Genomic DNA, 23,076 nt, shown 5'->3' on the forward strand with positions numbered 1-23,076 from the left:
GTAGGTTTACAGTTGTGAGCACACGAAACAGTGTTTACAAAGCTATTGTAATAATCATAACCTGCATGTCTTTTTCCATACAAACTGTAAACCTACTTTTGCTCACCCCTCTATATGAAATATTTTGTTAAAAACAAAGGTCGATTTGGCTCAGCGGTTAGAGCGTTGACCTGCGGTCCAGAGAGTCCCGGGTTCGGTTCCTGCTAAGGGCACATATCTTGGTTGCAGTTTGTCCCCGGCCCTGGTTGGGTTGTGCAGGTGGCAGCCACTTGATGTGTCCCTCTCATGTCGATGTTTCGCTTCCTCTCTCTCCCTCCCACTCTATCTGAACAAAAATGAAAAAATGTCCTCGAGTGAGGATAAAAAAAAAAAAAAAAAAAAAAAAGGAAAGAAATACACCATAATGTCAATTGTGATTTCTTTGGAATGTGGTATTATAAGTAATTTTATATTTTTTTCTGTAATTTCCAGTGTTCCTTTAGTGAAGATGTTTATAAAAAGAAAAAAAAAAACTGTAATAAAAAGAATTGGCTTTCCAAGTCCCTGAATTTAGTGGACTATGTCCAGATCCAGCCCAGAGGATGTGAAAAGAAGGACTCTTTGGGGTGGGGTGGGAGTGCAGAGCTGTTGGGCACATCAGTGTCCCCAGGACCCCTCCCTGACAAACGAGGATCGATGGCCTCTGCTTTCAGAGCTATGTGGGCGCTGTGGCTGTGGCTGCGGCTGTGGCTGCGACCTGGGGGGGGGCTGGCCATGCGGGGTTCTGGGTGAAGATGATACAAGTTACTTCTTTCGTTTATGCTTCCCATCCTTGCCACTGTGTGCTACAAATATCACCCACAGAATGCTAATACCTTCTATCTGTAGAGAAGTATATAGTTGTCAAAGTGTATCCACTTATGCTGTAATTCTTGGGTCTGTCATGAGCTAGAGTCTGACATGCCAGTTACTTTTACCTGGTATGACAGATGAGGAAACAGGTTAGAAAAGGCATGAGGCCCTGGCCAGTTTGGCTCAGCGGTTAGAGCGTTGGCCTGTGGTCCAGAGAGACCCGGGTTCAGTTCCCGCTAAGGGCATGGACCTTGGTTGCAGTTTGTCCTTGGCCTTGGTTGGCTCGTGCGGGTGGCAGCCACTTGATGTGTCCCTTTCATGTCGATGTTTCTCTCTCTCTCTTCCTCTCTCTCCCTCCCACTCTATCTGAACAAAACATGGAAAAATGTCCTCGGGTGAGGATAAAATAAAATATATATATATATATAGAAAAGGCATGAGGGCCCGGCCAGTGTGGCTCAGTGGTTGAGCATTAAGCCATGCACCAAGAGGTCGCCAGTTCGATTCCCAGTCATGGCACATGCTAGGTTGTGGGCCCAATCCCCACTGGGGGGCATGCAGGAGGCGGCTAATTGGTGTTCTCTCTCATTGATGTTTCTATTTCTCTCTCCTTCTCCCTTCCTCTCTCTCTAAAATCAATAAAGAAAAAATATTTAAAAAAAAAAGAAAAAGAAAAAGAAAAGGTATGAGGATTGTTCAAGAAAATATGATCATTTTCTGTAGTTTGTACAAAGGACCCTTCCTTGTGCCCAACACTTTGGGAAAACAATGCTGATTGAAATACCCTTGACTTCTATTTGGGGGGTGAAAAAGACAAATTATAAGCAACACATAATTATTTCTCATCTCTTAACTCCTAAGATGCTCACACATGCATATAGCAGCAGTGGTTTTTCCCCTTGAGCCACACAGATATAAACTAAGCAAAAAAATAAGGATTTATATTGTGTGTTCAAAATGACTGACTTTGTAAACTACTCATGTCACCACAGAATGACACCCAGGTGCACATTGTCTAAGCAGCAGATATCTTGGTTGATAGGAATAAAAATTTATGATTTTCCTACACCAGCTGGTGTACTCACCCAAAACCACCGTTTGATTTGTCTGGTCCTTTACAGGAGGTAGAACAAGAACACGCAGGGAAATTCAGGCAGCTTGCTTGGGATTTCTTGGTTCAATTTCTGGAGTGCCCAGCGAAGCAAATCCTATGGGGAAAAAAATTGCTAGGAATGTTTTCTATTTCAATATAATTTTCATACATGCGTTACAAATTTGGGGCCATTTTCTTTTTTAAAAAAATGGACTACCATTACTCTATCAAGTTCTCTACAAACCAAGAAACGCATTCTCTTTTCTTACTGTTCTTGAACAGGGAACAGTAATAAGAAAATGACCAATTTCTTATATTTTTCCCTTTGGCTTCTTTAAAGCACCCATGACTTCAAGATGAACAATACATGTTTAGGAAGAAATACAGATACAGCCCACATTTTATGCATATAGACCCTTAAGAAACAAGGTGTTTCCTTTTACAGGGATGGTAACTCTAGCTCCTGGCTGCCCCTCCCCACCTGAGGGCTTTGCTCCACATCACCGATAGATTAGCTCCCTCCTTCCTGCAGAATCCAGAGAGGGTCTCAAAACCACCAGAGAGGGTCTCAAAACCACCAGAGAGGGTCTCAAAACCACCGAAAGGAGAACGACCATCACTACCAGCTGATTAGAGTTGTTATGAAAGTGACTTGAAATTCTACCCTGAAATGTGTAGTCGAGGCTTTGCTGAGAATGTTCTTTGCACGGAGGGTCCTACAGGATTCGGGGCACTAGGATCAAGCACCTTTAAAGTCATGACACAGAAAATATTCAAATTCAGGAGACTTAAGTTCAAGGTAAGTGTATTAAAATATATCCTAAGCACAAAATTTTTACCTTTATTTTACATCTGGACACATAATCTGCCCAACTTTAAGAATATTCCCTCCCAACTACTGAGAGCCCTCAGGAGACATCCCAGATTCAATGCGGCAGGGCGGCGGCACAGAATGAAATTTAGTCTCGGGTACTATTCATTCAGTAGCTTAGAAGACCAGCTGTTTTTAAAAAAATGTTTCCCAACTTTACTGAGAAATTAATAATCGACAAATGTAATTGTATATATTTAAAATGTAGAACACGATGGTTTGATCAGTTTAATTCTAGTTCTGCCGTGACTTTTTCTATGCCCTTAGGCAAATCATCTCACCTATTTGAGCCAAAGTTTATTTCCCTAAAAGAAAATAAGGAGTTGGATGACCAGTAGTTTCCAAACTGGTTTTTAACTTTTGTTTTCCTTCATTTCTTTAGGTGTAGCACCCTTTCTTCCACCAAAAATGTACCTAGATGCAGAGACAAAACCGAGAAAACAGGAGCTGGCTGGAGTGGAAGCAGAGGATGATATGGGGAGACCCCCAGCACACCACCGATTCTGCTCCCTCACCACGGGGGCGTGTGGGGGCCCCACAGGACCTTTAGGACCACAGAGAGCACAGTTTGGAACCTGCCATGAAGGCCCCCTAAGGACAGTTGCAGCTCCAAAATTATCCTGCCATAACTATCCTTATATTGCAACGACTGGCAAAGCACTCAATGGGATCCATAGCCTGATGGGAAGACAAGCAATAAAACCAAACCAGAAGCTGATTTTAATCCTTATTATCAATGATTTACCGGGGGAAAAAGCACCGCACCCTCAAATAAATCACAGAGTAACAGCTGTTAAACTACTGCTTAAACTGTATAATCCACACCCAGGTCTGTGTCGATGATTCCCTAAAAGCTGCACCCTGGATAACACCTAACGATCCACATCAGTGTTTGAAAAGTAAAAATAAATGTATGAATCAGAAGCTGTGTCCTGAAATTCATCCTACCCTGATGAGGCAACAGAGTAAAATTTAGACTCGAGTACTCTTCATTTAGCAGCTAAGGGAATCGGGACAAATTTATTCAACTTTTCTGAGCCTCAGTTTCCACATCCATAAAGTGGCAATAATTCCTTGCAGAACGATATGGAGAACAGAAAAAAATACTTATAAAGCACCATACTTTGCACATATTGTATGTGCAGATCGTGAGTTTTCTCTCTTTGCATAATGGCAAAGTTTCCCCCTTTAAAGAATATTATCATGGTGATGGACATGTAAACTCTATGAAGGGAAAGCTTATTATTGATATTTAAATAAAAGTTTTGTACTATATCTTTATGAAGGAAAGAAGGGTTGTTGATGTGCCTCTCGTGGCTACTAAAGAAGCAGCAATTTTCCCCAAAATGAAACACTTAGGTTCAATTGTTTCCAGAATGACTCCAAACACATTTCATAAAAATTTTAATGTTGTTTTGTCATAAAGATCTTCAGATACAACCCATATACCACTGCTGTCCTGTGGCTTCACCTTGCAGGTACCCACGGCAGCACTTGGAGAAGTCTAGCTCTAGGCTAGTCTGACTTCACTGTGGAGGACAGTTCTACCAAAGATCACGTCACTCGGTACACTAATAAGAAATGGTTTCCAGACATGAACTGGGTTAATTAATTCACTCCAACCCCCTCGTTCACTCATTCTGTAAAATGGGAATGGAGATTGCTCACTGTGTCATGGAGTCTTTATGAAGACCCAATGGGGACATTTTTCTAGAGACCTAGAAGGAAAAGCTACGCTGAGCAGAAGACTTGGTTTGTTTTTATTGGTGGTGGGGGGGTGAGTCTAGGAACTGATCCTGAGTTCCTCTTTAGCAAAGGTTTGTTGGACCTAAGACACCGATGACATCATATTGGTTTGCCTACCTGTTTTTTACCTTCTCTTCTTGTCATACCACATGTAGTTTTGAAAGCTGTTTAAAATTCATTTTTGGAATGAGGCAGGGTATAAAAAATACATAAAAGTAATAAATGTACTTTTTCCAAAAAGATGTTCTAGTTTAATATCAAGTCACGTTCTGCTTGCTTTTCAACTCTCCACCATAAACCTCGGCGAAAGTAACCTTTTCATCCCCACCCTCTATCACCAAGGGATGAGAATTCTGTTTTTTTTTTTTTTTTTATCCTCATTCGAGGACATTTATCCATTTTTTGTACAGACAGAGTGGGAGGGAGAGAGAGGAAGAGAGAGAGAGAGGGAAACATCGATGTGAAAGGGACACATCGAGTGGCTGCCACCCGCATGACCAACCAGGGCCGGGGACAAACTGCAACCGAGGTACATGCCCTTAGCAGGAACCGAACCGGGTCTCTCCGGACCGCAGGTGGACGCTCTAACCGCTGAGCCAAACCGGCCAGGGCGAGAATTCTGTTTTTTAAAAGCAAATCCTTTCTTTCCTTTTTTCTTTTAAATCTTTTTTTTTTCCTTTATTGATCTTGGAGACGGAGGAAGGGAAAGGGAGAGAGATAGAAACATCGATGAGAGAGAACATCAATTGGCCGCCTCCTGCATGCCCCCCACTGGGGATCGGGCCCACAACCCGGGCATGTGCCCTGAACGGGAATCGAACCGGCGACCTCTTGGTGCATGTGTCGACGCTCAACTACTGCGCTGCACCAGCCGGGCCCAAATCGTTTCTGAAGAGAAACCAGTTGCGCACACCCAGGGATGCTGGTACCCGGGCCTACCGCTGCCAGGAGACCATGGGGAGAAGCCGGGGAACAGAGGGCTAGTTCCCACTGCCTCCAGCACCCCCACCATGGCCACGCCACTGGCTGGAAGCTGATATTGACACTTCATGTAAGAACTGTTATAAATAAGGACAGAACGCCCTGGCCGGTTTGGCTCAGCGGTTAGAGCATTGGCCTGCGGTCCTGAGAGACCCGGGTTCGGTTCCCGTTAAGGGCATGTACCTTGGTTGCAGTTTGTCCCTGGCCCTGGTTGGGTCGTATGGGTGGCAGCCACTCGACGTGTCCCTTTCACGTTGATGTTTCTCTCTCTCTCTCTCCCTCCCACACTCTATCTGAACAAAAAAATAGAAAATAAATAAATAAATAAATAAGGACAGGACAAGATACTCCATTTGAAACATCTTGTAAACTGCCAACCACCAGCTCCCACCTGGATGACGGCAGGACTCTGCCCGCGGACTTCGTTCCAGCCGCTCTGATCCCTGCAATCAGTGTAGTTTCTCAGGGCAGCCAAGGTGACCCTTTAGAAACACACAATTTGATCATATCACCCTCCTGTTTAAGCCTTCCCACTGCTGTAGACAAAGTCAATGTTCTCAGTGAGTCCAACAAGGACGACGGGCTCTATTTGTCAGACTCATCTCGTGTCACTTTCCCTCTTCTGCAGCTGTTCCCAGGGCTTCAAACCCTGCCTCGCCGGGCTCCAGCCCTGCTTACACTCACCCCTGCAGCCCCCTGCCTCGCCAGCCTCCAGCCCTGCTTACACTCACCCCTGCCAGCCCCCTGCCTCGCCAGCCTCCAGCCCTGCTTACACTCACCCCTGCCAGCCCCCTGCCTCGCCAGCCTCCAGCCCTGCTTACACTCATCCCTGCAGCCCCCTGCCTCGCCGGCCTCCTGTCCTGCTTACACTCACCCCTGCAGCCCCCTGCCTCGCCAGCCTCCAGCCCTGCTTACATTCACCCCTGCAGCCCCCTGCCTCGCCAGCCTCCAGTCCTGCTTACACTCACTCCTGAAGCCCCCTGCCTCGCCAGCCTCCAGTCCTGCTTACACTCACCCCTGCAGCCCCCTGCCTCGCCAGCCTCCAGCCCTGCTTACACTCACCCCTGCCAGCCCCCTGCCTCGCCAGCCTCCTGTCCTGCTTACACTCACCCCTGCCAGACCCCTGCCTCGCCGGGCTCCAGTCCTGCTTACACTCACCCCTGCAGCCCCCTGCCTCGCCAGCCTCCAGCCCTGCTTACACTCACCCCTGAAGCCCCCTGCCTCACCGGCCTCCAGTCCTGCTTACACTCACCCCTGCAGCCCCCTGCCTCGCCGGGCTCCAGTCCTGCTTACACTCACCCCTGCAGCCCCCTGCCTCACCAGCCTCCAGTCCTGCTTACACTCACCCCTGCCAGCCCCCTGCCTCGCCGGGCTCCAGTCCTGCTTACACTCACCCCTGCAGCCCCCTGCCTCACCAGCCTCCAGCCCTGCTTACACTCACCCCTGCAGCCCCCTGCCTCGCCAGCTTAGGCTGAATCACATGCAATTGCTGGTTTGGAGGACAAAAATGGTAGACTACTGGCAATTTTATATACTTTAACCATTCAACAGTTGGTATAATAGTGGTCACCTCCAGTCAATTGTAAACTTTACCAGGGCAAAATCTAGGTCTGACTCACTACCATAATTCCAGTGCCCACCCCCCCATCCTAGCACCCAGTGGGTGTTCAATCAATGTGAGATGTTACATTACCTTTTTAATGCTAAGCACATCAGTTTTATATTGTCGTTGGTAGTAAAAATTATGTTTTTATTTAAATGCTACTTCTAAGTGCCATTGAAATAAAATAAAGAAATACAATGAAAAAAAAAAATACTTTTCAAGATTTTCCTTTCTGGCATTTCTGGAAAGCAGGAATTCTCATAAGTGTAATACACATCATCAGGGATAAAATTAGCCCACTGGTGTGGTATCACTCACAAATTTTTTTTTTCCTCCGATGTTTCTCACTGAAGGGCAGAGCGAAAACAAGTCAGAAACCAGATGGCTTGGATTTCTCTTTCTACAGCGTCTGTGCAACAGCAAATCAGCTAGTGTGGAAAAAAGATAGCATCTGAAAGAGTGCTGGACTTGAAACCGGAATTTTAAAATACACTTCGCCATGATATTCAAAAGGAATGCACCCTAAAACCTACCCAACTAGGCCATACCTGGTGGCCCTTGTGATATGAACAGAGCAAAGACCAAGTCTAAACCACACTGGGATGATGCGTGGGGTATTCCCGGCTAGGCTTATTCACAAGCTACGTAACTTAGTAATAGTCATAGCCGACATTTAGTGGGTGCTTATCACGCACCAGGCACTGTGCTAAGCATTTCTTGTACTAAGCATTGTCTTATCTAATCACTACCACAACCCCATGAGGCCAACTCTACGGTTCTTTTCATTCTGGAGATGAGGAAACTGAGGCACAGGGAGACCAGAATCTGTGCTCTCAAGCGCTCTGCTCTGTGGAAGAAGCCGGCTGCCTGTGCACCGGGGTCTGGCAGGGAAGTTGTGCTATAACAATAACGGTGAATGACACGCACAGAGAAACCTGTTCTCAAACCTAATTCGTTCCAGGAAGGCTGTTCGAGAAGCAACGTGTTCAAAAACCGAATCATTTTCTTCCCTTTGGAAATAATGCAAATTGAATTAATTTGTTTCAGACCCCCAAATGATTCCTGTTTTAACCTTTCTTATATACAGGATATGTCTAATGTACTGTTTAATCTACGAACAAATACTTCTTTTCTTAAATTTATCGAGCCACCCCCTACTGGCCTTAAAGGAATCACTCTCAGCCCTCACTCCAGGGGTACAGCAATCTCCGCTTTTTCACATACCACTGCCTCCGAAATGCTGTCACCTGCTAACCTCGGCTGTCCACCTCCGCAGTGGCCTGTGCTCGCTGTTTTGCGAGCACTTGCACACAGCAAGGTCGGCACACTTGATGGCCTCTTTGTGTTTTAAATTTGTGCTAATTGTCCACTTCACCAGCAACAAAAGCAAAAAACCCACAAAAGAAAAACATTCACAATTTCCTGAGATGTAAACACAAGGTTTAGTGGTAAACTGACTCGCATTCTCTCCTTTGTTTGTGGCCTGAGAGACACTTTTTGTCATGCTGATGGGTCAGCATGAAAGGGACGCCAGGTCAAGAACTGAAGTTTTGTTCCAAAATGGACACATTTTTTTCCGTGAACAATTCGGTGGAGAACCGAATAGTCTGAGACGGAGACACTGGAGGTTTGACTGTGTTTACATTGCAGCTCCAGAATGATTTACAACTCAAAACTGTGAATGGAAAACCCGTGGACTGTCAAGGCCTAGCGTCTAAGAATCTTCAACTTTAAACAGTAAATAGTAAAAGACATTCTCAACCGGGGTTAGAAATAAAGGAGTTAGACTTTTTGTTGAGGAGTAGAGAATGTCGGAGACTCACAACTATAGGCTCAGCAACCGCTGGTTATCCAATTTGCTCCCTAGATTCTTGAAAAGCTGTCACATTTTGAAAAGCTTTTGGGAATCTCAGAGACCCTCAAAAGGAGCAGAGTCTGAAATTTCACCTTCTACTGCTCAGGCAATAATCTCTAATCCAGCGGTTCTCAACATGTGGGTTGCGACCCCTTTGGGGGTCGAACGACCCTTTCACAGGGGCCACCTAAGACCCCTAAGGGGTAGCAAAATTACAGTTATGAAGTAGCAACAAAAATAATTTTATGGTTGGGGGTCACCACAACACGAGGAACTGTATTAAAGGGTCGCGGCATTAGGAAGGTTGAGAACCACCTTCCTAAGAGTCTAATCAGACCATTCTTTCTTGTTACATTTACAAACATTTCTACCTCTTTTAGCAGCAAAGAAAATGAACATACTAACATGCACACCAAAGAATTTAAAAAATAAATACAAATTACTAATTCTTTACATATGATTCCTACTCCCCACCCCCCTCGGTCTTTGTGCGTTAACATTTGACCCTTTTTATAATATGCACCTTGTACCAGTGAAACCTAAGGAACCAGCTAGTTACTCATTAAACTCAGGTGGCAAGGGCTGACTTGTACAAATTACGCTGTTAACTGCCTGGCCTGGCCTGTGTGCAGAAGTGGAAAAAAAAGCAATCATCATAGCTGTGAAATTCTGTCATATCGGCAGAATTGAACTACAAATTGCAGCAATTCGTGCCTGACCTCTGATCTGTGAAGTTAGTCTAAGACCTTTGACCCTCAGCTCGGAATTGAGAAACAGCCTTTACTTGTACTGGAGAAGATGGCCAGAGGTATTCTTGGCTGTGAATAGTTAACTCTGTGACTGCTGGTCAACCCCAATGACCGCCCAGAGGAGTCAGCCAGAGCAAGAGGCTGCGAGGCAGATCTTCAGAGTGACTTACCATAAAATGGCTTTTTAACAGATCTAATAACAGTAAAAAGTTTCAGGATGCAAGTTTTTTAAATGAGTATGTAAAAATAATAAGGAAAGGGGGAACGTGAAATAACTTAAATCATTGAACACTTAAAAGTGATACGTGTGCTAAAACTTCTCTTTACGAATTAGACAAAAATAGTTTTAACTAAATATTTTAAAAATTTTTACCAAATGGTACCATCTCTCATATGTTATATTTTTAAACAAATGTATTATCTAACTTCTGTTATAACATACAACTCATATTTCTCATATCAACTCATATCTTTGAGAAAAAGCAATAACGGGGAACCAGTTATACTTGTCTTTGACCCCAAAGTTACTGTCTAGTACTAAACATTAGATGTAGAATAATGAAAATAATAACATTATACAGTTCTTATGTATACATTTTGTTGCAACATTAGTGTATCATTTTATTCATAATAAGGAAGGTTTTTCTTTTGAGCATTAGCTTCCAATGCTATTCAAGTTGCTCCATTTCCAGGTAGAAAGAAGCAAATGATTCTATTTCTTTTGCTTCTATGAGTTAACATTAGAACAAATCTCAAGTAGTATATAAAATATAACTAAACTACTCTTTATAATGAAAGTAAAACTTATTTGTGGTCTTTAAAGCATATAATCTACACATAACTAATTCCGTTTCATAAACTTTACTATTGGTTTAAAACTGAGATTGATAAAAGAGTCTTCTTATACCAGAACTTTTCTCAGAGAAAATGTCATTGTTGCTCACCTTTCTGTAGTAATTATCATAATATTAATTCCATTAACTTTTTTTATTTTTCATTATCTCATATCTTAAAATCACAGATTTCTTCTTTAGAGACGGACTGTGCAATGACCGTGGAAAACAAATGTGGACATTATTGACAAATTCCTGCTTCTGTCTCATAGTTGAAATAGCAGCAATTTATGAAAGAATGACTTTGCAAAGATCTAGCTTTTATAAGTGTATATTAAGAGGTGCTAGATGAACAGGTTTAAAAAAAATGTTCATAACTTAAGAATTTCGGTTTTGCTGCTAGTAATGTAAACTGTACAGTATTTAAAATTCTCACAAACTTCACTTTTTTTTTTTTGCCTTCAATTAAAAACAAACAAAACGGATCATTTGTTTGTTCGACCTGATCTAAATGACTTTAACCAAACACAACCATCTCCTCCTCTCCTACAATTAGAGCAAATAAGGTGTCCCCTACCTTTCCAGTCCTGAACTCTGGATGCGACAGGCTAATAGTAACAAAAGCTTTGCTCAAGCAACCTTCGCTCCCGATCCCAGGAACTGCGTAACTCTGTTAATAGGCCATACGGCTCCTCATTGGTCGATGAGCTTTGGCCACTTAAGCGCCTTGGGAGTCATTTGCTAAGGGCACCTGCACTGAGCGTTGAGTGGGTGGTACACAGGGAAGGGAGGTGTTAAAATGGCCAAACACAAAATGCTTAACAGCAGCCTGAAAACTTCATGGAAATGCTACTGGGGCAAAAGGCCCCAAAAGACAGAAGCTCTGGCATTTCACAGAGAAGGAAACTTAACTGAAATATTTTATTCAAACACCAATACTGACTAAAAGGGAAGAAATGCTTTTTTAAGTTCACCTTCCTAGAATAAAACGGGTGCTCACTACCTGTACTGCTTGATGCAGACAAGAAAAAGAATAATTCCTACTTCACCTGGGTTGTTGTGGGGTTGAATGAATGAATACATGTAAAGTGCTTAGAGAAAGTACTTAGGAAATGTTACTATGGTTTCTCGAACAGTTATAGTTTTAGCAAATATTGCCTTTTTTCTTATTATTTCTGGGGTAAATGATCTGGAATGAGTACCCCTTATCTTTCCTCTCAATCACTACCAATAATCATGTTTATGATAAGCCTGGGAGAAAAAGGATAGAGGCAAAAATAAAGCATAAATCAAACTCTCATTTTGTTTTACTTGATCAATTTGGAGCTGGAAATGGATTTACTGATAAAAAGTGGGAGAACATAGAAGGGGCACAGGAAGAAAAGGGAGTGGTACAACATGATTCATTGATAATAAAACAGTCCGTACATGCCCTGGCCGGTTTGGCTCAGAGGTTAGAGCATCAGCCCTCAGACCAAAGAGTTGCAGGTTCGATTCTGGTCAAGGGCACGTACCTTGGTTGTGGTTTGGTCCCCTGCCCTGGTCAGGGTTGTGCGAGAGGCGACCAATCGATGTGTCTCTCTCACATCAATGTTACTCTCTCTCTCTCTCCCTTCCTCTCTCTCTAAAAAGTCAAGAAAAAAATATAAAAAAGTAATAAAAATAATAAAGGAAATAAAATCAGTCTGTACATGACTATGGATCAGAAGGACCTGAGACCTTAAGCAGAGGAAATACACCCTCTCAAGCACTTAGGAGATAGAACCTTCATGTAGAGGTCGAGTCCGTGAGTCGGGCAGTGGGGAGGTCGGGACAGGGAGCAGAGGGACTCAGGAGGGCTCCTGACAGCAGTGTTACCTCTGGGATCGGAGACCTTCTGAACCAGGAACAAAATGAACTCCACAGCATAGAAAAAGAGAAAGAAATCCATAACTCTTCCTAAAACAAAAATTCCAAAGTGGTGGTCTCCAGTTTTCCCTTAGTGGTTATTCTATAATTGTTCACCTTACTAAATTCTATAAACTTTAGCAATTTGAAGTAGCCTGGATGGGAAGCAAAAAGGCCAGAGTAAACAAAAAAGCTTTAAATCCATTTATCTACCTTTTTTTGTTTGTTTGTTTTTTAAAGAGACAGTTTTATTACTCGCAAATAATATAATCTAAAGCTATCAATAGTGACTAGAAAATACCAGAAGGTTAGTACAGGGTCAAAATCCAGAACAAGTCTAAGATTACACTCATGTTAAATATTATATAAAACTAAAATTCTAGGTTCTGATTAAAGATATGGTATTTATTTTTAAAAAAAAGCATACTAGTTACAACAAATTCAAACAATATAAAAAAGTAGACATAAAAAAAGTACACAGAACAAGTAAAAGTCACCCTTTCTCCAACTGCCAGAGACGTTGGCCCCTACTGCACAGCCCTGAATAAAGACAGATGTATCCCAATGGCAGCATAGGAGACACGTCCTGCTACCTTTGCTGTCTTAACTGCTGATAGATCTGACTTACAGCAGGCTTAAGTCACCCCTGGAGGAGTGATCCTTTGTCTTAACACGCCACTTTTGTTTTTACAGTGAAGTGACAGCATGCAAATCTGAGGTCAGACTGCAGAAAAAAAGAAAAAACAAAAACAGGCACAAAATAGAAGCTTGAGCCCAGAAAAGCTCTACGGTAGATTTGAAAAAAGGAACCACACTTCTGGGAGAGGAGGAAGCAAGGTGAATATACAACCTGAAAGCAGGAAATTGTTATGTGGTCTATTTTAAATATAAGTAATAACTAGTAAGGTCACCTTTACATCCTACTAAGAGGGCATTAGATATATTTTTTAGTATTTTAACTTATCTAAAGGCTAAGAAATAGCTGATGTAAAGATCAAGTAAATGTGTGTCTGCTTTCTATGTAATAGTATATAATTTTTCAGTAGTAGATTTTACACTATTTAAAATTAGAAAACCTTTGCTGAAATTATTTACTGTATTGATGCATGACTAAAGCATAAGATGAAGATACTGTACACACACACACACACAGAAGTACTATCTTCCATCTGAAGAGGAGTCAACCACTGGCACTAAAGCCATAAAACTGTATTGGTGGTGTCAGCAGTAATAGTTGACCATGAAACTAACCAACCAGCATTGGAAAAGTAAGCTCAAAGAGATGAGGGTAGGCTATACATATGAGCGTCCTAAAGAATGTGTATGACACACAGAACCCACCAGAAGAATGGCAACATTGTAACAAGGGGTTGGCCTCAGCAATATGCACTGTTTTCTTATTTTGGGATTTGATCTCTTTCATACTTCATTCAATATTCTTGGACAGTCACTGAAGTTCTACACTAATGTATTTCCTATTTTAGGCACTCAGGATGCAATATTTATTTATTTATTTTTAATCCCCCGAGGATATTTTTCTATTTATCTTCAGGTAGAGAGGGAGGGAGAGAAAAGAAGAGAGAGAGAGAAACATCGGCGTGAGAGGGACGCATGGACTGGCTGCCTCCCGCATGATCCTGACCAGGGTCAGGGACGAACTGCAACCGAGGTATGTGCCCTTGGCTGGAATCGAACCGAGGATGCATTGGTCCACGGGCTGATGCTCTACCGCTGAGCCAAACTGGCCAGGGCAGGATGCAACATTTAATAAAAAAAAAAAAAAAAAATCCCTGCCCTCTAGAGTTTTCTTCTGGTTGGGAGACAGATAATCAATAAACTCATGAAAACACCAATAGTGGCAGGCGGTGAATGTCACTGTACGCACTGTGTACACCCCTTCTCCCGCCCTCTTCCATCACTATGTTAGGCCAAAAGTCTTTCTCTGCTTTTATAAGCCTGTGTATTATTTCATAGACCTGTGTGATTAAAACTACCATAGTATTCAGTTCCAGTTCATTTGTTAACTATCCCATGAATGGCATCAGCAGGAAGAAGGAAATAAGGGGCATTGCCACATCTGGGATGAAGAGTTCATCTACCAGGACATTAGGAACAGAGCTTTCATTTAAAAATTTTAAATTGTATCCTCTCATTTGGTACAATCGTTTTAAAGAGTTAAATTATGATAGTAACTAACGTGTGTGTGTTTCATTCACTCAGTCAATATTATCAAGCACCTTTTAAATGTCAGGCACTGTTCTAGGTGCTGGGGCGATAGCAGTGAGCAAAACAGCTAAAAATCCCTGCACTCTGAGCCCTGTGGACTCGTAGGGGAGAAGACACTGAATGCATAGAGGAGTAAACATACACCAGTGAGGCTGTGAATGCGCTCGGGGACAAGAATGTGTGCTGGGGACGGGCAGGTGTCTCATGGAGCCTCTCACGGGAAAGTATATTATTTAGTACTTACTATAAAAATTAAGTTTGTGAACACATTCTATTCCTAGTGGGATATGCATTTAAACCAAGCGTATATCTAAACTCATTTCAATTGTGTCAAGCACCTCCTGTGTCCACAGCAGTAGCTACTGCACGTGGACACAGGCGAGGCAGCAGACACCTCTACTCAGCAGTGGGAGCCGGGGCCACGGGCTGTGGAAAGAGGTCCAGAGAACTGTGTTGAGGTAAGAGTCAGGCGGCATCACTTTCTCAGGCTGCAGGCACTTCAGAAGGTTTACGTCGGCCAGGCTGGGCTGCTCGGGGATCGCCGGGCAGCCTCGCTCTAGCTCATTCCCACCCCTTCGCCCCTTGTAGTCAGCCTTCAGGCCCACCCTGGTTGATATGACTGAGTCCTCAACCCTTAGAAATAGTCACCTTGCCAGGGAACACGGACTCGGAGAGAGGAAGAAGACAGAGCTGGGAGTGGGTCAGGACTGCCAACCTTCCTTCAGCATCGAGGGTTCCAGCATCGATACTGGATGAGTTCATCCAGCAGCTTTGTAATATTACATGCTATTGTACCTACTGTGTAGCCTGGATGTAGCCTGACTGGGAGAACTCTCCAATAAATTAGATGAAGTATAACCCACCCCATCTAAATCCGCCTCCTTCCCTCCCAAGCTTTACTCGAGCAAGAAACATTTCTTTTTTTACTTTAAAATTTAAATGTGTCAGAAAAGCACAGTCATTCGTGTTCTCTACTCTCCTGTGAAATGGGAGTCAAGAGCCCACACACTTCAAGCATCGTGTTGATTACATCCAACATTGCCAAGGTGTCATGAGGCAGTGATGAGTGAGGAGGCACAAGGCAGAATCTTCATCGAAATTTCCTGACTCGCTAAAATTCACTGCCTCAGTCTGCAATAACATAACTGTAGCTAACTCCTCTCCATAGCCCTTGTCAGACACAAGACATTGTTACTATGTGCTTCACATATATTAACACATGCAATCTTCACAAATACATTTTGAGGTAGGTACTAGTACTGTCCCATTTTACAGATGAGAAAACTAAGGTACAAGAAATAAAGTAATTTGCCCAAGACAAACAAGTTAGCAAACAAGGTAGCAAACAGTGGAGTGAGATTTCAATCCAGGGACTCTGGCTCATAGAGATCACACTTTACCACCTGTCGGTAAGTAGATTGTCTTTCTTCCTTCCTCCCTCTCTTCATTCCTTCTTCCTAACTCCTGCCTTTCTCTTTACGTACCCACCCTTCACCTTACTTCTCTGACCCCCTAGTGACAGGCATTTCTGTACTTACAGGAAAAGCTTGGAACTTTGGAGATGGTATCTTTGGAGCCAGGTAGGAAAACCATTAATGCCTGGGGTGTGAAATCGTAACTTTAAAAAGCCACAAAATCTAATTTAAATCTAAAGACAGTTCTCTGCATTTTCTCCCCAAACTCTTCCTCGGTTCTAGGCAGCATTCATCATTCATTCTCAGAAACCTGTTAGATTGTATAGTGATTCCTTTCTGCCCCTCTAACATAGCAAACTGCAGTGTCTGATAAGCTAAGCAATTACCAGTCGTTTATGTCTCGTGGTAGTTTAACAGACTTTATTTTTAAAAGAGGAAGTTCAGATAAATAGTGAATGTAGGTGGGGAGGAGACACCTATTACAAAGTCATAAATAATGTGTACAAGTCCAAGCCCTGTGCTGCACTTTGGCTAGAGAAAAGCCAGCTACATTAAGTCATAATGTAACAGAGGAGACCCCTCCTTAGAGCGGGTAGTTAGGTTAACGAGAGCTCAGGAAGTGTGTGGGTTAGCCAAGGCTCATGTGAGTTTTGCTCTTCAATAATTAAATGTGTTGTACTAATTTCCTCAAAACTGTCACAGGAATCCCCTAGCACTCCAGGTTTGCCAAGTATAGCGCTTTTCCATTCCACCAGGTGTTTACTGGGCACTTCCAAAAAGAATCCAAGGTAGAGTCAAGCACAGGGGGTGGGGGTAGGGGTGGGAAATGCAGTCAAAGACCTGGACCCTGATGTGATCTCCATTAACAAGGAGCTAATCATCTTTTTGGAGAGACGATTAAATGTCAGACCATTAGAACAATAAAATACAAGGTGAAACGAAGCGCCACGTGCTGTGTGGCTGCAGAGCTGTGGGGTCCGGCCGAGAGCACTGCCCCGCTGACCGGAGCCCACGGGGAAAGCTCACTGTGAGAAAGGTCGGGGACCTGCCTGCTGACTTACAGTCGAACTAGGTTACAACCTGGGCAGTCACCAACCCTACAGCTTTCAGATATGCGTGTTTCTGTTCTGTTCACTCTGTAATTAAAAAAGAAACACAACACCTTTTTCCTGGAGATTTTTTTTTGAATTTCAAGAATTAGGTATTACCAATATTGGTATTAACCTTAACCATAATATATTTGAGAATTTGATACCTTAATCAACCAGGAAATTGAATCTTGTCAGAGGCTTGAATAAATGGCAAGGTACTAAGTAAGTTACATTGTCTCTTTTAAAAATATGTTTTCATTGAATTTTTTAGAGAGAGAGGAAGGGAGATAGAAACATCAATGTGAGAGAAAAACATCAATCAGCTGCCTCCTGCACGCCCCCTACTGGGGATGGAGCCCGAAACCCGGACATGTGCCCTGACCTGGAATAAAACCGGGACCTCTCAGTCATGGGAGGATGCTCAATCCACTAAATCCCTCTGGCCGGGCAGTTCTGTTGTCTTTAGAAGACTGTGAACACTTTTTTCTTAAGATCTTTGGGTTCAGTTGTTTAAGCTTATTTGCTCAACATATTCTTTTATCACTTTCTAAAATGAGCTCTTACATGTTTGAGAACATAAAAGTAGATGTCCTAAAAAAATTTAAAAGAAATATGAAAATAATAGAAATCATGCCAAAAAGAAAATCTAACGGATTAAAACTGGCTACTGTGCACCTGTGAGCACAGGTTAAGTCATTAATTAGAAACACGAGCACATCTTTAAAAGATCAACTGCAAGGCTGGTCAGTTTAAACAGGGTGCTAAAATTAGTAAGGTGTGTGTTCAAGCAAAGAACAACATAAAATAGCACTGAAGCAACTAGTTTAGACACAATGAACCTAGTTTATTATGAGTAAATGGTAACTTTGTGAGACACTCGACTTTGAATTGGTTAAATGGGTTATTCAATCATCCAGCAGATGGTTACTGATCATCTCCTGTGTGTGTCTTTGCTCTAGACCCTGGAGACAGAGTGGTGACCAAGAGAGACAAGACAAGGTCCTTCCCATTATGTTGGGGAAACATAATAAATAAGCAAATATGTATGTTTTCAGGGAGTAGAGTGATACATGCTTTGAGGAAGAATAAAACAGGGTTAGGAGGTAAAAAATGGGGGCTGTTTTGGTGAGGGAAGTCCTTTCTCGAGCAGAGACCTGGTGTTTGGAGACCCAGAGAAAAGGCATTCCAGAAGATGAAGGCGAGACTCTGGGGGGTCAGCTTGGGGAACCTGAAGAAGAGCAGGAAAGGGGCAGGGCAGCTGAGCGAGCGGAGCAGGCAGGCGTCCGGCGAGGCCTCATATGTGCGGACTCCGGGTTCCACTGGTCCATTGGAGGGAGCTCTGTCTGAGCAGAGAAGTGATGTGCTCTGATTTTCCTTTTCTTAGCATCACTGTGGTGTGGGAAAGAATCAGAGGCATGCAGAAGAGGAAGTAGAGGGTGGTTTGGGAGGTTGTTCGGTCATCCAGTGGATGGGGTGATGGATGGTTTACACAAGACTGGTGAGTTTACACTGGGCTGGTGAGACGAGAAGGTGACTTTCAGTTGTATTTTAAAGGCAGAGTTGACAGAGCTGGTTAATGGATAGCACATAGAATGACAGTGTCCAGGGTGATTAATATATATATTTATTTTAAATACTCACCAGAGTATATTTTTCCATTGGTTTTCAGATAAAGAAGGAAGGAGAGAGAGCAGGGAAGAGAGAGAAACATCGATGTGAGAGAGACACACCAATTGGTTGCCTCCCACACGACCCCAACCAGATCCAGGGTTCGAACTGCAATGAGGTACGTGCCCTTGACTGGAATTGAGCCCATGACTCTTTGGTCCAACGGCCATCACTCTAACCGTTAAGCCAAACCATAAGGGCCAGGGTGACTAATATTTTTAACCCCAGCATTGAGAGAAGGGTAGTGCCATAATACCACATCGATAATAAGGGACAAAAGGTTTTTTATAGTATTGCATTCAGTTATAAGCAGTAAAAACATCAACAGGTATACAGTGTGGGTGCTGCTAGTCATCAGGCAGCAGATTGTTGTTTTTAAAAATCTAGGTTTGTCCTGGCCAGTTTGGCTCAATGGTTAGAGCGTCAGCCCATGGACCAGAGAGTCCCGGGGTTGGTTCCCGCTAGGGGCACGTACCATAAAAAATAAATAAATAAACTCAAAGTTATACTATTAAAAAAAGAGAGAGAGAGAGAGACACACACACACACTAGGGTAGGAAGGAAGGGTTATACAAAAGATCTATACTCTGGACACTGTCAAATTTGAGAGAAACCAAGAAGTGTATAAATAAGAGCCTGACCAGAAAACTCCTGGGAAGTTCCCAAGGCCTCATGGAAAGCAGAGTTGGAGGATGTAATGAGTGGGCCCCTCCCTCGTTCTCCACTCTGCGGGTCTCTCTCCCCTCTGCCCACTATCCGGCCATTAAGTTAGTTTTCTGCTTTTTCTAGTCCACTCTTTTCATCTTGGGCTTCATGACCCTGTTCTTACTTAGTTCCCCTCATAACTATGATCTGCTTTTGCAGATTTTTCATTATTGACCTTCCTTCTCTGTCCCCAACACTGACCGTGGTCTGGGGTCTCCTTCCTCGCCCCTGCGTGCCCACTCCGCAGTTACATCACTTGGCCCTTGTTTTCCATTCTTCCATTAAAAAAACAAAACAAAACACTACTCAATCAATTTAGATGTCCTGTTAGCTAACAACATGAAGAATACCAGTTAATTTACCCATCACATACATTGTATTTATATTTTAAAGTCTCTCTTCTAGAAATTACAAATGAACCTTCTAACCCAACAAAGTGTTCAATCTTACATTGGAAGCAAGTAATGTATATTAAAGCAAAATATTATACACAGTGTCATTTTTAACCAATAAAATTAGCAAATATTTTAATGAAAAATGCTAAAATGTCATTCTTCAGTAAGATAAGTATAAATTGATCAAAAACTTTAAAAAAGCAAACTTTATAATATATATGAAAAGCCTTGGAAAACAGTCACTGTCCTCACTTTGCAATTATGTCTTTAAGCTTCTATCCGGAAGAAATAACAAAAAATGAAGTTTACATACAGAGATGTTTATCTCAGAATTTTTTATAAAAAATTTGAAATGACCCAAATGCTTGACCTTAAAGGAAGAGTTAATATTGGTGGTACATAAGCCACTGAAAATTATATTTATGAAGAATTTTAATGTCATCAGTAAAGGTTTTATGTAGGATTAAGAAAGCAGTATATAAAAACTGCCTGTATCGTGTGATCTCAACTGATACTATGGAATAAAAACTAATGTTATATATCTTCAGCATATATAACTTTGATCATCAGAATAATTAAAACGATTTGATAAAATAAATCTCTTTGTGCTAGCCCCTATTCGCTCCTTTCCAGCCCAGCATTAAGTTCTGCCTTTTCCTTTCCTCACTGAGTTCAGCACTAACCACGCACAGCCTCCCACCTCCGCCCCTTTGCTTTCCTCCCTGAAAACTCCTTTCCCTGTAACCATCCTGAGGCAGTAAGACGAACCGTCTGCCTTGAGTATGGTTGGGATCATGTTACCCCCACGCAGGGAAGTTGATGTGATCCTTGGTCATCCATAACACTACAAGCTTTTGATCATGAACTGCAAATCTTTGGTAATTTCCCTTTGTTCCTCTCAACCTCAAGAGACACATACCCACAAGCAAAATCCCCAGGATTACCATCCTATTTTCTCTAGACACTTGTTTTCCTTCCTAACCTCCCCTGGAATCATCTCCTTCGGAAGGCTTCTTATCCAGGAATATACTTTTCTGCAAACAGCCTCCCTGCCGCATTGCTCCGAGCATGCCTTCCTTTTTTATACATTTGTCAACAGTGTGTTTGTCATCGGCAACCAGACTTGCAAAATGGATGGAAATTCCTGTTTCATCACAACATTGCCTAAATAGCGAATACTTCTAGTGTACATAAACTCTAAATCCAAATTTTGAAAATTAAAACATACATCCAAATAATTGAGATAGACCAGTAGTCAGTTTTTGTTAGTTTGTTCACATAGCTGTCCTTTGCTTGCACGACAGGATGATAGGTACTCCTGAGTATATCCAAGGCATTTGATTTCAACCTCTCTCCGCTGCCCAGTGAATACACACAGAAATTCACTAAATTGGGTGCTCAATTTCAAACCATTGGTAAAATATATTTGACTTACAACATGGAGCCATATATCATAAGAAACATTAGCTTATTAAGAATCATTGTAAACTCTGGCCGGGTGGGTCAGTGGTTAGAGCGCCACCCCACTACACCAAAGTTTTGAGTTTGATCGCTGGTCAGGGTACATATGAGGACGAACCAATGAATGCATCAATAAGTGGAACAACAAATCAATCTGTTTCCCTCTCTCTCTCTCTAATTAATAATTAATAAAAAAAAAAAGAGAGTCATTGTGAAACGAAGACCTCGAAGCCCAATCCCTTTAGTTGTTTGGGGACCACCGTGGAATCATCGGGGGGAAGGACAGCGCGTCACCAGCTGCCCTGTCCGATGCCAGTGTGCGCTCTTCAGTTCCAGTCCTGACCCGGGCTTCTGACTGGAGGTGCGCCCCTGGCCCCTCGGGGCTTCAGCAAGCACCACGGTCCTCCACTTTGTTTCCAGACATGGAGCCCACACATGACAACGGAACAGCTTATTAACAGTATGTTTTCAGAAATGCCAACACTGGAGTCATCAGTCCCAAGATCCAAGTGAAACTATAAAAATATTTATATGAAAATCACTTTGATGTGAAGTATTAATGAAAATAATAGTGTCATGAGTCCTTGTAATTACTCAAATGGACGTTTAAAATTGGAAACACACATTACTGTGAAAATATACTTTTATGAAGAGAACGTAGATATATCCCTCAAGCATGGAAGCGTGTAATTAACAGTAAGTGCTTATTAAGTTTCTTTTGAGTGGTTGTCACTAATGCATTGATTGGAAGTAAAACTACAAAAAAAATCATGATTAATTGATAATGGTATTTAGTTCTCTTATAGAAATAAGAAGTAAAATTTATTATATAAATATATCTCCATTTTATTTATTTTTTTTATCCTCACCCGAGGACACTTTTTCATTCTTTGTTCAGATAGAGCAGGAGGAAGAGAGAGAGAGAGAGAAACATCGATGTGAAAGGGACACATCGAGTGGCTGCCACCCGCACGACCAACCAGGGCCGGGGACAAACTGCAACCGAGGTACATGCCCTTAGCGGGAACCGAACCCGGGTCTCTCCGGACCTCAGGCCGATGCTCTAACTGCTGAGCCAAACCGGCCAGGGCAATATATCTCTATTTTAGACTCTTCATATGCACATACATATGTTCCAGAAGACATATCAGTTAATAATTGAACTGAGGTTGAAAAACAACCAAACACAGTGGCTAAGGTTGATGCAGAGAATTTATCTAAATTTCAAATTGAACTTTTCTTTCTATTAAGAACTGAACATTAAATGGAACTTAGAAATATTTATTAAAATGAAATAAAAGACAAACCACAAATGAGGTGGGTTTGCAACACATATAATGAAGAGTCAATTTTCTTAATTATACAAGAGTTCTTACAAAAGCAATAAAAATATAAGCAAATATATAAATAGAAAAAGAAAATTTCCATAAAAAGAAAATTCTATGGCCAATAGACATAAAAAATATGTTCAACTTTATTCAAATTGAATTTTTAAATAGAAATCTAAATAACAAGCAGGGATTTGAATTCATTTTGGATCCCAGAACTCATTGCCAGTACTTCTTTAAGAGGTCACTGGAGCGAAAGGGTCGGAGAATTCCAATAGCCACCAAAAATTAATTCCTACGCTCTCCCAGGAAGGAAGGAATACCATGAGCACCTGAGG

At 42.3% G+C, this 23,076-nt stretch overlaps 1 protein-coding gene across 2 annotated transcripts in view; it reads right to left on the reverse strand.

The window, feature by feature from the left end:
- The window catches only part of RBM47 (RNA binding motif protein 47), a 158,242-nt gene that overhangs the window by 31,588 nt on the left and 103,578 nt on the right, over positions 1-23,076 (reverse strand). For both annotated transcript variants that reach the window (XM_036257437.1, XM_036257430.1), the window contains exon 4: positions 1,917-2,039. The gene's annotated coding sequence lies outside the window, so the exon portion shown is untranslated. The remainder of the gene's footprint in view (positions 1-1,916; positions 2,040-23,076) is intronic.

This window comes from Molossus molossus, unplaced genomic scaffold (assembly GCF_014108415.1).
Source record: "Molossus molossus isolate mMolMol1 unplaced genomic scaffold, mMolMol1.p scaffold_m16_p_1, whole genome shotgun sequence".
Lineage (NCBI taxonomy): Eukaryota > Metazoa > Chordata > Mammalia > Chiroptera > Molossidae > Molossus > Molossus molossus.